Source organism: Pelophylax lessonae (genome assembly GCF_965119305.1).
Source record: "Pelophylax lessonae genome assembly, chromosome: 5".
NCBI classification, from domain to species: Eukaryota; Metazoa; Chordata; class Amphibia; order Anura; family Ranidae; genus Pelophylax; species Pelophylax lessonae.
Genome location: NC_138772.1, coordinates 17,392,861 through 17,409,393, shown reverse-complemented (window position 1 = coordinate 17,409,393; position 16,533 = coordinate 17,392,861). Strand labels below are relative to the sequence as shown.

General features: G+C 47.8%; 1 protein-coding gene across 1 annotated transcript in view; it reads left to right on the top strand.

Annotated features, from left to right (window-relative positions):
• Positions 1-16,533, top strand: part of GUK1 (guanylate kinase 1) — a 45,700-nt gene that overhangs the window by 8,173 nt on the left and 20,994 nt on the right. The window lies entirely within an intron of this gene.

Below are 16,533 nucleotides of genomic sequence, written 5' to 3'. Positions count from 1 at the left end.
GAAAGGGGGAGGGAGTGGAGAGGGCAAGGAAGGGAGAGAAAAGAGAAGGAAGGGAGATGGATGGAAGAAAGGGAGAGCCGAGGAAAGATAAAGAAGCGAGTGGGGAGGAAGGGAGAGGAACGGGAAAGGAAGGGGGAAGGAAGGGAGAGGAGAGGGAAAGGAAGGGGGAAGGAAGGGAGAGGGAAAGGAAGCGGGGAGGGAGGGAAAGGAAGGAAGGGAGAGGGAAAGGAAGATGGAGAGGAAGGGAGTGGAGAGAGGGAGGAAAGGAGAGAAAAGACAAGGAAGGGAGATGGATGGAAGGAAGGGCGAGCAGAGGAAAGATAAAGAAGTGAGTGAGGAGAGGGAAGGATGGTGAAGGAGGAGGGGTAGGAAGGGAGAGGTAAGGATGGGAAAGGAGGAAGGGGTAGGAAGGGAGAGTGTCACACTCGACCTGTCAAACCTGCAGCTCAGGTCTTCCCTTCACAGTTGAACCTAAGACTTTCTTTGATCAGTGATGAGCTGTGTTTGGAGCTGTTGTCCTGTGAGCCGCCTGTCACACAAGCTGTTGACTCTCAGAAATTTGTCCTTTCATACTTTTGTGGCTCTGGGTCTGCCAGACCTCCTCCTGTCAGAGTTTCCCCTTCCGGAGGTCCGTGGTTAAATTTCAATAAAACTAGAAAAATGGAGTTGTTCTAAAACGTTTGAACGGTAGTGTCCATCGCAGCGCAACAGAAGTTAAATGTGGCTGCACTTTAACCACACTTTAAATTTGGGGCTTTATTGGCAATGAACGGTACATAAGTACCCCGGAATGAGTGCAGTGATTTACTCTTCAGCATCCATCCAGAAATCTCATAGATAGAGGGGGGGATAAATATGCACAGGCGGCCGGGCTAAGGACTTTTTCTGGTTGGCTAGAGTAGCATGCCGAGGATGAAACTGTGTCGGGATTCAGACTTTTTGCAGCTGCGGATCTCTGTCGGGACTTGTAAGCACAACACAGATTAAGGGCCAGCATTGACCGTCCTTTGGTCACTTTAGAACTGCTTCTCTCTCGATTCGAGTCTATGGAAGTGCAATTGCCCACTTGAAGCAGGTCTGGTGGGGGTCAACTGACGGACAGAAGGAGGCCACCTGCAGGTCAGGAGGGGGGTCAGCTGCAGGTAAGGAGGGGGTCAACTGGAGGACTGAAAGAGGCCATCTGCAGGTCAGGAGGGGGTCAACTGCAGGTAAGGAGGGGGTCAACTGGAGGACTGAAAGAGGCCATCTGCAGGTCAGGAGGGGGTCAACTGCAGGTCAGGAGGGGGTCAACTGGAGGACTGAAAGAGGCTATCTGCAGGTCAGGAGGGGTCAGCTGCAGGTCAGGAGGGGGTCAACTGGAGGACAGAAGGAGGCTATCTGCAGGCCAGGAGGGGGTCAAGTGCACGTCAGGAGGAGATCAGCTGCAGGTCAGGAGGGGGTCATCTGGAGGACAGGAGGGGGTCAGCTGCAAGTCAGAAAGAGATCAGCTGCAGTTCAGGAGGGGGTCAACTGGAGGACAGAAGGAGGCCATCTGCAGGCCAGGAGGGGGTCAGCTGCAGGTCAGGAGGGGTCAACTAGAGAACCGAAGGAAGCCATCTGCTGGTCAGGAGGAGGTCAACTGCGGGTCAGAAGGATATCAGCTGAAAGTCAGGAGGGGGTCAACTGCAGGACAGAAGGAGACTCTCCCCAGGGGGGGGGGGGGGGTCAGCTGTAGGTCAGAAGAATGGAAGGTCAAAGAAGCTCCTTGATACCCCTGGAGGAACCCTGGTTAAGAATGCCACTTGGTATGAAGGAACCCTTATGGTGACTTCATGGTGTCCTTTTATTATTAGTGTTCTTCTGTTCTTATCACAGTTGCACAATGCGGCATCCATTGTTGCACATGCCGTTCCTATATGTTTACAGTCAGTGCACAGACACAGGAATAGAGTTACGGGTACACAGCTGCTGCTACACGGCCGTATGGTGTAACATTTTATCCTGGAAGCTGTATTTTGTATGTAAACATCGGAAGGAGAATCTGCGAATGGAGGTAAAAATAGACGCACGCTTCCCGTATCCCGAGTGCAGAAAACTTTTATTTTAACCCTATAAGGCTCCTTTCACATGGGCTTTCCGATCCGGTCCCAGTCAGTTTTTAGGTGGATCTGATCGGATCCTCCATGCACCCCTATGGAGCGGCGGATGTCACCGGTGACATGTCCGCTGCTATCCAATCCGATCCCAGTCAGTTTTTCAGGCGGACCTAATCGGATGCTGATGGCACCCCTATGGAGCGGCGGATGTCACCGATTACATGTCCCCTGACACCCACTGCTATCCGATCTGATCCTGTCTGTGAAATCCAGATGGATGGTGACCCTTTTTTCCATCCGTCTGGAAGATTGGATCGGATGAAAACAAACGGGTGGTCCGTTTTCATTGGATCTCCCTATAGAGGAGAGCGGGGATTTGACAGCTCTGTCTCTGCACAGTGAGCGGAGACGGAGCTGTCATCCACCTGCTCAGCGGGGATCGGCGGATCGATCCTCGCTGAGCAAAACTGAGTCCACGGGGTGGAAAGCCCATGTGAAAGGACCCTTACTCGGCACTGTAAGTTATATAGCATACAATAGGGGAAGTGCAGTTCTTTACAAATGGGTTTGCAGTTAAACGAAGAGGTTCTTTAACCTCTTCCCGACTGCCTGACCGCCCGCCCGCCGCCTATTCACTGTGGTAGTATGGCCCTCCTGCGCAAACCAACGTAGACCTACATCAGTCGCGCACCTGCAGCAAGGGGGCAAGTGCACGGTGCGCTCGCGCTCCCGACCCCACTCAGCCGCGGGGACTCCGATGCACGGGGCAGGCAGGCCTGACACCCTCGATCGCTCCCTGCTGAAAGAGAAGAACGGCCGGCTGTTGTAAACACAGCTGACCGTTCTTCTTCCTAGAATGATCACAGAGCCCCTGTGATCCTTCTATATAGGATCACAGGTCTCTATGATCATTTCACAAGCCACGCCCCCCCACAGTTAGAATCACTCCCCTAGGCTCATGTTTAACCCCTTAATCACCCATAATGTAACCCCTTCCCTGCCAGTGTCATTATTACAGTAACAGTGCATATTTATAGCACTGATTACAGTAGTAATGTCACTGGTCCCCCCAAAAGTGTCAAAAATGTCAGTTAGGGGTCAGATCTGTCCGCCGCAATGTCACAGTCCCGCTAAAAATCGCAGATCGCCGCCATTACTAGTAAAAAGACAAATGTCAAATCTTTCCCCGTAGTTAGCAGACGCAATAACTTTTGCGCAAACCAATCAAAAAAAATACGCTTATTGTGATTTTTCTTTTTTACCAAAAATATGTAGCAGAAAACAAATTGGCCTAAAATGTTAAAAGATTTTGATTTTTACATTTTTTTTTTGAGAATGTTATATAGCAGAAAGTGAAAAATATTGTTTTTTTTTTTTTTTTGTCGCTCTTTTTTTGTTTATAGCGCAAAAAATAAAAAATCGCAGAAGTGATTTAAATGCCACCAAAAGAAATCTCTATTTGTAGGAAAAAAGGACACCAATTTTATTTGGGTACAGCGTCACAGGACTGCGCAATTGTCCGTTAAAGTAACGCAGTGCCGAATCGCAAAATATGGCCTGATCATTAAGGGGGAAAAAATCTTCCGGTCCAGAAGTGGTTAATGATGAAAAGTGTCCCCCAGTATCTTCAATCGTAAAAAAGTGTCATCAGCCCTACACATCCTCAATATAGAGCCATTTATTAGTCACAAATGCGGGAGACCATTTAACAATTGCAGGGCATTATAATGCACATCACTGATATCTTTGTGTGCAATGTGCTGATAATACTTTATCATTGTATTTATTTTCTCTAAATGGTAATGGGTTATCACTAGGGGAATCACCAGCAGGAGGAAGGAGGTCCTGATTCCTCTAAAAAAAAAAACAAAAAAAAAACACTATATTGTCAAAAGTATTGGGACGCCTGCCTTTACACGCACATGAACTTTAATGGCATCCCAGTCTTAGTCCGTAGGGTTCAATATTGAGTTGGGCCAGCCTTTGCAGCTATAACAGCTTCAACTCTTCTGGGAAGACTGTCCACAAGGTTTAGGAGTGTCTATGGGAATGTTTCACCATTCTTCCAGAAGCGCATTTGGAGGTCAGGCACTGATGTTGGACGAGAAGGCCTGGCTCACAGTCTCTGCTTCAATTCATCCCAAAGGTGATTTATCGGGTTCACTGCACAAAGTCCTGACCTCAACCCAATAGAACAACTCTTCCATTAAAGTTTATGTGCGTGTAAAGGCAGGTGTCCCAATACTTTTGACAATATAGTGTAGATCTTTACATTACTAGAGGGATCACCAGCAGGAGGAAGGAGGTCCTGATTCCCTTATACAGATCTCCATTCAGCTTCAAATCTTTTTCTTGAGGGGGGGGGGGAATACCTTCCGTTCATCATTCCTCATTGCTGAGCTCCTCCATTGCCTCTTACGAACTCAGTTGACCTTCAGTGAACTCTCTCTAGTTGTGTAACATCCTCATAGTTATCTGCAGTGAACGGGTTGTACTATTAGTAGACTGAGGGATGTCTGTAAAGCGGGGTCGTGTTCCAATTTCCATCATTTAAATCGTTCTGCAATTTTCTTGGGACCTTCATTGGGATTGGCACGCTTAGGACAAAACCTATTAAGCCCGTGGGATTGGTTGTAGCAGTAAAATAAGAGACCTCATTGTAATTGGTCACACTTATGCTCAGCTCATCGTTACCAATAAGCCGTTAATGTGACTTCCTGGTGCTCACATGATCGGCGTCTTCCTTCTATTATGCGAAAAATAGTTGTCATTGTTGTAATTTTAACTTCATAGGCAAGAGAGCCTGTCATGTGCCACATATGAGTCGAAGGAGGATGCATGATGACTTTAACCACTTAAGCCCCGGAAGATTTTACCCCCTTCCTGACCAGGGGGTATTTTGCGATTCGGCACTGCGTGAATTTAACGGACAATTACGCGGTCGTGCGACGCTGTACCTAAACGAATTTGGCGTCCTTTTTTCCCCACAAACAGAGCTTTCTTTTGGCGGTATTTGATCACCTGTGCGATTTTTTTTTTTTTTTTTTTTTTTTTTTTTTTTTTTTTTTTTTTTTTTGATCACGCGCTATAAACAAAAAAAGAGCGTAAATTTTGCAAAAATAGCAATATTTTTCCCTTTTTTTTATAAGAAATTCCCCCCAAAAAAAATTTAAAAATCAAAATTTTTTAAAATTTTCGGCCAATTTGTTTTATGCTACCTATGTTTGGTAAAAAAAATCGCAAAAAGCGTATTTTGATTGGTTTGCGCAAAAGTTATTGCGTTTACTAACAAAGGGAAAGATTTTTGTCATTTTTGTTGTTTTTTTTTTTTTTTAACGCGTAATGGCGGCGATCTGCGTTTTTTTTTTTTGTGGTACTGCGACATTGCGGCGGACAGATCGGACCCTTGACTGACATTTTTGACACTTTTGGGGTTACCAGTGACATTTCTACAGTAATCAGTGCTATATATATGCACTGTTACTGTAAAAATACACTGGTAGTGAAGGGGTTAACTTTATTTGAGAGGGAGGGGCTGTGTGTGTCCCTAGGGGCGTGATTCTAACTGTGATTGGCTGTGGCTTCAGCTGTATGCAGAGTGATCAACGGTTCTACATAGTAGATCCATATGATCATCTCTCATACAGAGGGGAGAATGACAGGCAGCTTGTTTACACAAGCTGCCTGACTTTCTCCCTCTCCCCCGCCGATCGCAGAGTGACCGGCGGGGTCCGTGACCACGCGGGAGCGCGCCTCCGGCGGCGCGCGCTCGCTCCCTAGACCCTCACAAGCTAGTGACGTAGCCCTACGTCACTTTGCCTGTGAGGGGCTGACCGCCGCCGTAGATAGTCGTGCGGCGGTCGGCAAGTGGTTAATGTGTGTTTTTTTTTTTTTTTTTTTTTTTAATCCTAAAGCTGAATTTTTCTTATATTTTGCCTTCCCTGTTCGCTCCCCCTCCCCCCTCATCAATATGCCAATTCAATTTTTTTAAAGAAACCTTTGTTTTCTTTATATACCTTACTTTAGTGTAGCGCTATCCCCCCCCCCCCCCCCCATAGAAGCTTATAGATAGGATGGGTCCTCTGTTCTTTGCCTCGACCTTCTGAAGAACTTCAGCTCCTCCGACGCACCAGGTTGTGGGTACAAGCATACAATATCACAGGAAATGACAGAAAGTAATACTTGGCACCCAATAGTAGCGCTATATCAAAGAAAACAGGCACCAAGCCAGGTAGTAAAATCAAACTTCATATATTGTCACCCAATATGGTTGGTAATTAGGCAGGCATAAATGGAATAACAATTGTAAAAACGCAATTTAGCGTACAAAGTGATTAACAGTAAAGATAAGGCACAAGATGACATTTGGTGTCCATACCAGCATAAACCATGCCAAGGCCACCTGAAATGCAAAGTAAAGTTTAATCTACCGAATGCTGGAAGTATACCGCCAGTTTGTTGTTTTTATGGCAGACATGCCAGTCCTAGACTGACTGGGTGTTCATTGTCCAAAAGAAAAGGAATATTGTAGTGGAAGGGGGCAGGGGAACAAAGGGGACTTACAGAAAGATTATTTCCAGTAAGATGTTCTGCCGGCTATCGTTGGGGCCCTTTAAGAGCATCTTTGCATTTAACAACAGACCCAGTTAACCTGAATACAGTATAGTATTAGCACAGGTGCAAGGTAGATGTGGTTCAGATGCGGTAAAGGTTTGGTATAATGCAGTACAGGATTGGTCAGAGCCACACAGTTAATCGTTAAAAAATCGCGATCTCAATTCCACCCCCCTCACGATCTTAATCTGTCATTTCCACAATTCATTTTAAGTGCAGAGCCATTCTCTGCTATGAGCTGTAAAAAAAAAAAAAAAAAAAGGCAGCGGTCAAAGTTTATCAACATTGCTCAGTGCTGAGAAAAAAAAAAGAAACACTGTATCATTTGGTTCTTTTAGATCAAAGGGATGAACTTCAGCTGGCAAATGAGGCCAGTTTAACCACCGAAAGACTAAAGCTGGATACAGATATAGGATATAGATTTACCAAAACCATATAATATGAGGTTAAATCTAAACACTTTCAATGTGTATGCAATCAGGCAGGCCCTTGCACTACATAGTTGAAGGTAAATCTAAAGGAAATCTACCAACAAAAGTTGTATAGTGCAGGGGTTGACAAATTTGCTTTGAATCTAGGAGCCAGCTAAAAAAGTTAGGAGCCAGCTTATTTGTCGAGCCCTGTCATAGGGGGTGATCCACACGCTTACCACAGGGGACTACCCTGATCCCTGCGTTCACCATAGGGGGCTTCGCTGATCCCCGCGTTCACCATAGTAGGTTCTGCAGATCCCCGCGCTCCTAATGGGGGTCCGCTGATCCCTGTGCTCACCATGGGGATTCCGCTGATCCCTGTGCTCACCATGGGGATTCCGCTGATCCCTGTGCTCACCATGGGGATTCTGCTGATCCCTGCACTCACCATGGGGGTCCCTGCGCTCACCATGGGGATTCCGCTGATCCCTGCGCTCACCATGGGGATTCCGCTGATCCCTGCGCTCACCATGGGGGTTCCGCTGATCCCTGTGTTCACCATGGGGGTTCCGCTGATCCCTGCGTTCACCATGGGGGTTCCGCTGATCCCTGCGTTCACCATGGGGGTTCCGCTGATCCCTGCGTTCACCATGGGGGTTCCGCTGATCCCTGCGCTCACCATGGGGGTTCCGCTGATCCCTGCGCTCACCATGGGGGTTCCGCTGATCCCTGCGCTCACCATGGGGATTCTGCTGATCCCTGCACTCACCATGGGGGTCCCTGCGCTCACCATGGGGATTCCGCTGATCCCTGCGTTCACCATGGGGGTTCCGCTGATCCCTGCGTTCACCATGGGGATTCTGCTGATCCCCGCGCTCACCATGTTGATTCCGCCGATCCCCGCGCTCACCATGGGGGTTCGGCTGATCCCCGCTCTCACCATGGGGGCTCTGTTGATCCCTGTGCTCACTATGGGGATTCTGCTGATCCCTGCACTCACCATGGGGGTCCCTGCGCTCACCATGGGGATTCTGCTGATCCCTGCGCTCACCATGGGGATTCTGCTGATCCCTGCACTCACCATGGGGGTCCCTGCGCTCACCATGGGGATTCCGCTGATCCCTGCGCTCACCATGGGGGTTCCGCTGATCCCTGCGCTCACCATGGGGGTTCCGCTGATCCCTGCGCTCACCATGGGGGTTCCGCCGATCCCTGCGCTCACCATGGGGGTTCCGCTGATCCCTGCGCTCACCATGGGGGTTCCGCCGATCCCTGCGCTCACCATGGGGATTCCGCCGATCCCTGCGCTCACCATGGGGATTCCGCCGATCCCTGCGCTCACCATGGGGATTCTGCTGATCCCTGCGCTCACCATGGGGATTCCGCCGATCCCTGCGCTCACCATGGGGATTCCGCCGATCCCTGCGCTCACCATGGGGATTCCGCCGATCCCTGCGCTCACCATGGGGATTCTGCCGATCCCTGCGCTCACCATGGGGATTCCGCCGATCCCTGCGCTCACCATGGGGATTCTGCTGATCCCTGCGCTCACCATGGGGATTCTGCTGATCCCTGCGCTCACCATGGGGGTTCCGCTGATCCCTGCGCTCACCATGGGGGTTCCGCTGATCCCTGCGCTCACCATGGGGGTTCCGCTGATCCCTGCGCTCACCATGGGGGTTCCGCCGATCCCTGCGCTCACCATGGGGATTCCGCTGATCCCTGCGCTCACCATGGGGATTCTGCTGATCCCTGCGCTCACCATGGGGATTCTGCTGATCCCTGCGCTCACCATGGGGATTCCGCTGATCCCTGCGCTCACCATGGGGATTCCGCTGATCCCTGCGCTCACCATGGGGATTCCGCTGATCCCTGCGCTCACCATGGGGATTCCGCTGATCCCTGTGCTCACCATGGGGATTCTGCTGATCCCTGCACTCACCATGGGGGTCCCTGCGCTCACCATGGGGATTCCGCTGATCCCTGCGCTCACCATGGGGATTCCGCTGATCCCTGCGCTCACCATGGGGGTTCCGCTGATCCCTGCGCTCACCATGGGGGTTCCGCTGATCCCTGTGTTCACCATGGGGGTTCCGCTGATCCCTGCGCTCACCATGGGGGTTCCGCTGATCCCTGCGCTCACCATGGGGGTTCCGCTGATCCCTGCGCTCACCATGGGGGTTCCGCTGATCCCTGCGCTCACCATGGGGGTTCCGCTGATCCCTGCGCTCACCATGGGGGTTCCGCTGATCCCTGCGCTCACCATGGGGGTTCCGCCGATCCCTGCGCTCACCATGGGGATTCCGCCGATCCCTGCGTTCACCATGGGGGTTCTGCCGATCCCTGCGTTCACCATGGGGGTTCCGCTGATCCCTGCGTTCACCATGGGGGTTCCGACGATACCCGCGCTCACCATGGGGATTCCGCCGATCCCCGCGCTCACCATGGGGATTCCGCCGATCCCCGCGCTCACCATGGGGATTCCGCCGATCCCCGCGCTCACCATGGGGATTCCGCCGATCCCCGCGCTCACCATGGGGATTCCGCCGATCCCTGCGTTCACCATGGGGGTTCCGCCGATCCCCGCGCTCACCATGGGGATTCCGCCGATCCCCGCGCTCACCATGGGGATTCCGCCGATCCCCGCGCTCACCATGGGGATTCCGCCGATCCCCGCGCTCACCATGGGGATTCCGCCGATCCCCGCTCTCACCATGGGGGCTCTGTTGATCCCTGCGCTCACCATGGGGATTCCGCTGATCCCTGTGCTCACCATGGGGATTCCACTGATCCCTGTGCTCACCATGGGGGCTCTGTTGATGCCCCGCTCATCATGGGGCATGAAGGGATGATCCTGTACTCACCAGTTCCAGCTTTTCCACCTAGTCCCACCTACAGCATATGTCAGTACAGTTTTATTGGGGGGAATGACAGCTGCTGGGGCCCCTGAGCATTGTACTGTAAACTGTTTGCCCAGACCTCTGTATGTCCATGATGTGAATGGGCCCTAGCAGAGGATGGGAGAGATGTCCAGCAGTTGGGATCTTCCATCCAAATTTAGCCACCTGTTTTTTTTTTTTCTGAAACATATCTGTTATTTTTGTGTGGAATAGTGAAGGTATTTCACTTTGTGATTCAGTTTGTTTTTTCTGTGCCGCATTATATATTTCAACATGAGGAACATCGATCAGTCCAGGTCGATAGGAGACTTTACAACTTTGCAAGACTGAAGAGGGAGCTGGAGTATAAAATACAAAACCTCCGATGGTTAGGATGAGAATTATCAGGTGAATGAGCAGAGAGGTTCATTGTATAGGGAGATGAATGTTAATTCTCACAATGCACCCTTCACATTCTCTGTGCCGCTGATCCCGGCTTGATGGCTTACGGTGGAGTTGTCCCTAAAGTGCCTCTGTAATGCTTCTTATATGTAGCCGGCAAAGGGCAGTCAGACATCTGGGAGAAGTCTTGGAGATCTTGCTGTAATTTGCGGTGCCTGTGGCTGTATGCCCGGCTTTTCCCTCCTCTTCTGCCTTTTAATTGGCTTTGCTCTATATTTAGGTGCTGCAGATTATAGGCTGACAAACCTTGGGCTGTTCATTGTACTTGGCCACAGATCGTAAATCATTTCATTTGACGTTTAGGATTTAGGAGAATTTAGGCATACGCCCAAATTCTCAATGCATGCTTTAACGTATAGCTAAAGGCAAAACGTTCTTGGTCCAGTCCAAAGAACTACTAACCTCAGCATGCCCCTCCACCCAGCCATTACATGTGCACTACACTTTCTTCATGATGGCTGCAGAGAGATTCTGATCTGTTCCCGGGCCATTGGAAGACAACTCAACAATTGGCCTTCTGCTGTCCACCCTAAGCAAAATGTTCCTTTATTGGCAACCATGAATGAGTTTATCAAATGGAGAGATCATCAGCAGGAGGAATGAGGTCCCGGATTCCTCTATATAAATCTTTATATCACTAGAGGGGTCACCAGTAGGACGAAGGAGGTCCCGATTCCTCTATATAGATCTTTATATCACTAGAGGGGTCACCAGTAGGACGAAGGAGGTCCCGATTCCTCTATATAGATCTTTATATCACTAGAGGGGTCACCAGTAGGACGAAGGAGGTCCCGATTCCTCTAGATCTTTATATCACTAGAGGGGTCACCAGTAGGACGAAGGAGGTCCTGATTTCTCTATATAGATCTTTATATCACTAGAGGGGTCACCAGTAGGACGAAGGAGGTCCCGATTCCTCTATATAGATCTTTATATCACTAGAGGGGTCACCAGTAGGACGAAGGAGGTCCCGATTCCTCTAGATCTTTATATCACTAGAGGGGTCACCAGTAGGACGAAGGAGGTCCTGATTCCTCTATATAGATCTTTATATCACTTGAGGGGTCACCAGCAGGACGAAGGAGGTCCCGATTCCTCTATATAGATCTTTATATCACTAGAGGGGTCACCAGTAGGATGAAGGAGGTCCTGATTCCTCTATATAGATCTTTATATCACTGGAGGGGTCACCAGCAGGAGGAAGGAGGTCCCAATTCCTCTAGATCTTTATATCACTAGAGGGGTCACCAGCTGGAGGAAGGAGGTCCTGATTCCTCTAAATGGATCTTTATATCACTAGAGGGGTCTCCAGAAGTAGGAAAGAGGTCCTGATTCCTCTATATAGATCTTTATACCACTAGAGGGATCACCAGTAGGGGGGAAGAAGGTCCTGGATCCACTATATAGATCTTTATATCACTAGAGGGTCACCAGCAGGGGGAAGGAGGTCCTGATTAGTGATCGACCAATATCAATTTTTTATTGCTGATACCGATACTGATATTTTGGTCATCGGATATCGGTATTGGCCGATATTTTCAGACATTTAAATTTTTTTTTTCCACAAGTACTATGGTGGAGGGATCTGGGGGTCTAAAAGACCCCAAACTCCTCCTCTGCACTTAAAAGCATTCAAAATGCTTTGAATGCTCGCATTTTTTTTAATTTGCTGCCGAGTACCCGGAAGTGATGTCATGGTTTTTTTTATATGGAGACCCGATCAGACCCGAATGCGGCTTTGATTGGGTCTCCTCTTCGGTGGCCTGCAGGCTGGTTTCCCGGGTCTCCCGATGGGACGGGAGCCCCGGGTGAGCCGCGAAAGGTGGCGGGAGGAGGGGGGGTTGCCATTACGAAACAGCCGACCGTCGGCTATGGACGCCGGTACCGGGGTGATGCCTCTAGCTGCAGCCATCACTCCGGTACAAGCACTTTCCCGAAATATTGACAATATCAGTAGCCTCAGGGGCCGATTCCGATATATCAGGGAAAGTGCATATCGGCCCCCCGCTATATCGGCTTTGCCGATATTCGGTTGATCCCTAGTCCCGATTCCTCTATATAGATCTTTATTTCACTAGAGGGATCACCACCAGGTGGAAGGAGGTCCTGGATCCTCTATACAGTATAGATCTTTATATCACTAGAGGGTAGTCCTTATTTTTGTTACCTTTTTGGATGCCGTTACCCTGCAAGGTGCAAGGTGGCCGTCCTAAAGAATAGCTTTTGGTTTTTCTTATTCATACGATCCTATGGTAGATGCATTATATGAATATATTCATTGCCAGGATAGAAAGTTCAGAGGAAGTATTCTTGTTTGTTTTTTGTTTTGCTTTGCTTATGGTTTTTTTTTGTTTTTTTCTTCTTCCATATCACACCCCGACCCTGCCTTGGGCTTTCACATGAACATTTAAATACGAAGAGGCAGAATAACTGGCTTTTCAGTGCCTGGCCTGCCCCGGGGTCATACAACATTAGCATACCTATTCCTGTGTCATTGTCCAATGTGTAGAGGCTCAGCCATAGAGAAAGACGCCCGTCCCTGCTGGGCATATCCATTGTCCCCCCCCCCCCCCCCCTATGGCGTGATATTTACATGTTCTGATCTTTGCTTTACATTGTATTTCAGTCAGTCACCTCAGTCTCCGAACCAGAGGAGCTTACACTCTAATGTCCCATCAGTCGCACACAATTCTGATGATACATTTTTATAGCTCTGACATGTACTGGGGTGCTGTACAGATAACATTAAGCTATTCAAATCTCTGCACCAGAGGAGCTTACACTCTAATGTCCCTTCACAGTCACACTATTCTTATTATTCACAGTTACACTTTTCTTATTTTGATACATTTTATATAGCTCTGCACTACAGAGAACACTAAGCCCCCGTTCACACTAAGGCGACCTGTGAGGCGACCTGGTCGCCTGACAGGTCGCCGTAGGTCGCCTTCCATAGAGAAACTGCGGACCCGTTCTAATAGGAGCGACACAAGTCGCTCCGACTTAGTAAAAGGGTCCGGAGCTTCTTTGGGGCGACCCGGAGGCGACTGCCATAGACTTCAATGTTATGAAGTCCGTGGCGGCCGCTCCAAGGTGGCGGCGCGCTGCTCGCACCGCGACCTCGGAGGTCGCCCCCCGAAGTCGGATCGCCCCTATGTGAACGGGGCCTAAGCCAGTCACGTCCATCTCTGTCCTAGAGGAGCTTACACTCTAATGTCGTCGTCCCCCACAGTCGCACACTATTCTGATGATACATTTTTATAGCTCTGACATACTGGGGAGTTGTACAGAGAACACTAAACCATTGATATTAGTCTCTGCATCAGAAGAGCTTACACTCTAATGCCCACATTCAGTGATGTACTATTATTATTATGATTATTATTATGCATTTATTTAGCTCTAACATATACCGCAGTGCTGTACAAGGAACTTTGAATGTTTCGTATTGTTTGCTGCACCAGAGGAGCTTACACTCTAATGCCCCCCCCCCCCAACAGTCACACACTATTATTATTATATATTTATATATCTCTGACATATACCGCAGTGCTGTACAGAGAAACTGAGCCAGTCACATCAGTCTCAGCACTAGAGGAGCTTACACTCTAATGTCCACCTTCAGTGATATACTATTATTATTATGATTTATTATTATACATTTATTTAGCTCTGACATATACCACAGTGCTGTACAAGGAACTTTGAATGTTTCGTATTTGCACCAGAGGAGCTTACACTCTAATGCCCCCACCCCCCCCCCCCACACACACACAGTCACACACTATTATTATTATACATTTATATGGCTCTGACATATAACGCAGTGCTGTACAGAGAACACTGAGCCAGTCACATCAGTCTCTGTACCAGAGGAGCTTACACTCTAATGTAGGGTTGCCACCTCATCCCTACTCCCAGAGGAGCTGACACTCTAATGTCCCCCCACAGTCACACTATTATTATACATTTATATAGCTCTGACATATACCGCAGTGTTGTACAGAGATCACTGAGCCATTCCAGTCTCTGCTCTAGAGGAGCTTACACTCTAATGCCCCACAACACTCCATATTATACATGTATATAGCTCTGACATATTCCATAGCGCTGTACAGGGAACACTGAGCCAATACAGTTTTGTGCCAGAGGAACTTGCGCTCTAATGTCCCCATCGCGCACACACACTATTATAATAAATGTATATAGCTCTGACATTCCGTAGTGCTGTACAAAGAACACTGAGCCATTCCAGTCTTTGCACCAGAGGAGCTCACACTCTAATGTCCCCCCTCTCTGCCTCTTTCAGTCTTCATTTTTAGTCTGTCCGTTCCTTTGAGCGGAGTTGTTGTAGTCGGGTTTATTGATCGCTTTCCCTGAATGAGGAAATCCTTTCCCATGGCGGAGGTGTGAGAGTGTACATACTCCATGGTTAACCCTTGGCTGTCCCCTCCCATCAGCCTGAAATGTGTGTATTAGGTGTGCCAGGTGTGCGGCTGTACAGTGGAATGCAGGCTGGATTACAGGCTCTGCGCCCCTCCTCCTGTCATTCAGATAAATCCCTCTCTGCTTCCTCCACATCATCACAAGCCGGACGACTGCCAGGGCAAGAGGAGTCATAGGAGTCAGGTAGGTGGGCGATGGGGGCAGAGGGGCCGCATAGTCCCATAGCAGGAGCCAATCAACTGCTGGTCAGCTAGCTGAGCTAAATTTAACCATAAATATTGGAATATGATCAATTGATTATACATAGAATTTTATTGATTGATCATTACTATCTGCATTTATACAGCGCTGACATTTTACGCATCGCGTATTATTATTATTATACATTTATATACAGTAGCTCTGACTTATACCGCAGTGCTGTACAGAGAACACTGAGCCAGTCACATCAGTCTCTGCACCAGAAGAGCTTACACTCTGTCCCCCCACAGTCACACACTATTATTATTATTATTATTATTATTATTATACATTTATATAGCTCTGACATATACCGCAGTGCTGTACAGAGAACACTGAGCCAACAACCTAGTCTTTTTACCAGAGGAGCTTACGCTCTAATGTTATTATTATACATTTATATAGCTCTGACATACATCACAGTTTTGTACAGAGAACACTGAGCCAGTCACATCGGTCTCTGCACCAGAGGAGCTCACACTCTAATGTGCCCCCACAGTCAAACACTATTATTATTATTATACATTTCTAAAGCTCTGACATATACCACAGCGCTGTACAGAGATCACTGAGCCAGTCACATCAGTTTCCGTACCAGAGGAGCTTACACTCTAATGTCCCTCTACAGTCACACACTATTATTATTATATATTTTTATAGCTCACACAGGCATAGGGAGAAGTGCTCACCACTAAGCCACTGTGCCGCCATGTAGAAGTGACCGATTGATTAAATGATCTCTGGCGCATATACAGAAATGTGTTTGAGTAACCAAATGTGATCGACAAAATTCCACAGATGCTCATTGATGCAAATTCAGCGCTTTCTAGATTTAATCTGTTTCACCACATCAAAAGATCTATTAAATAATGATATTGATACATATACACCATGTGTGTATATGTGTATGTATGTGTGTATATATATATATATATATATAATATATAATATAAAAATATAATTTTTTTTTTTTTTTTTTTTTTGAGACACCTGCCTACACGCAATAAAATACCTTTTTGATGATATTATAATTTTATGAGATGCACCTGTGTGTGTGTGTGTAATATATATATATAAAATGTATTAGAGCTGCACGATTTATTGTTGCAAAATCGCAATCTCCATTCACCCCCCCCCCCCCCCCCACGATCTGTAAATGACATGTTGATTCTTACAAAGTTATTCTCTGCTAACTCACAGCTGTCAAAAAAAAAAAAAAAAGGCCTCCAGCAAGTGTTTACCAACATTGTTAAGGCTACTAGATTACTATAAACACTGTTTTACAATGTATCATTTTGTTCTTTTAGATCAAAGGAATGAATAATTGTCTGTAAATAAATAAATAAATATATATATATATATATATATATATATATATATATATATATATATATATATATATAT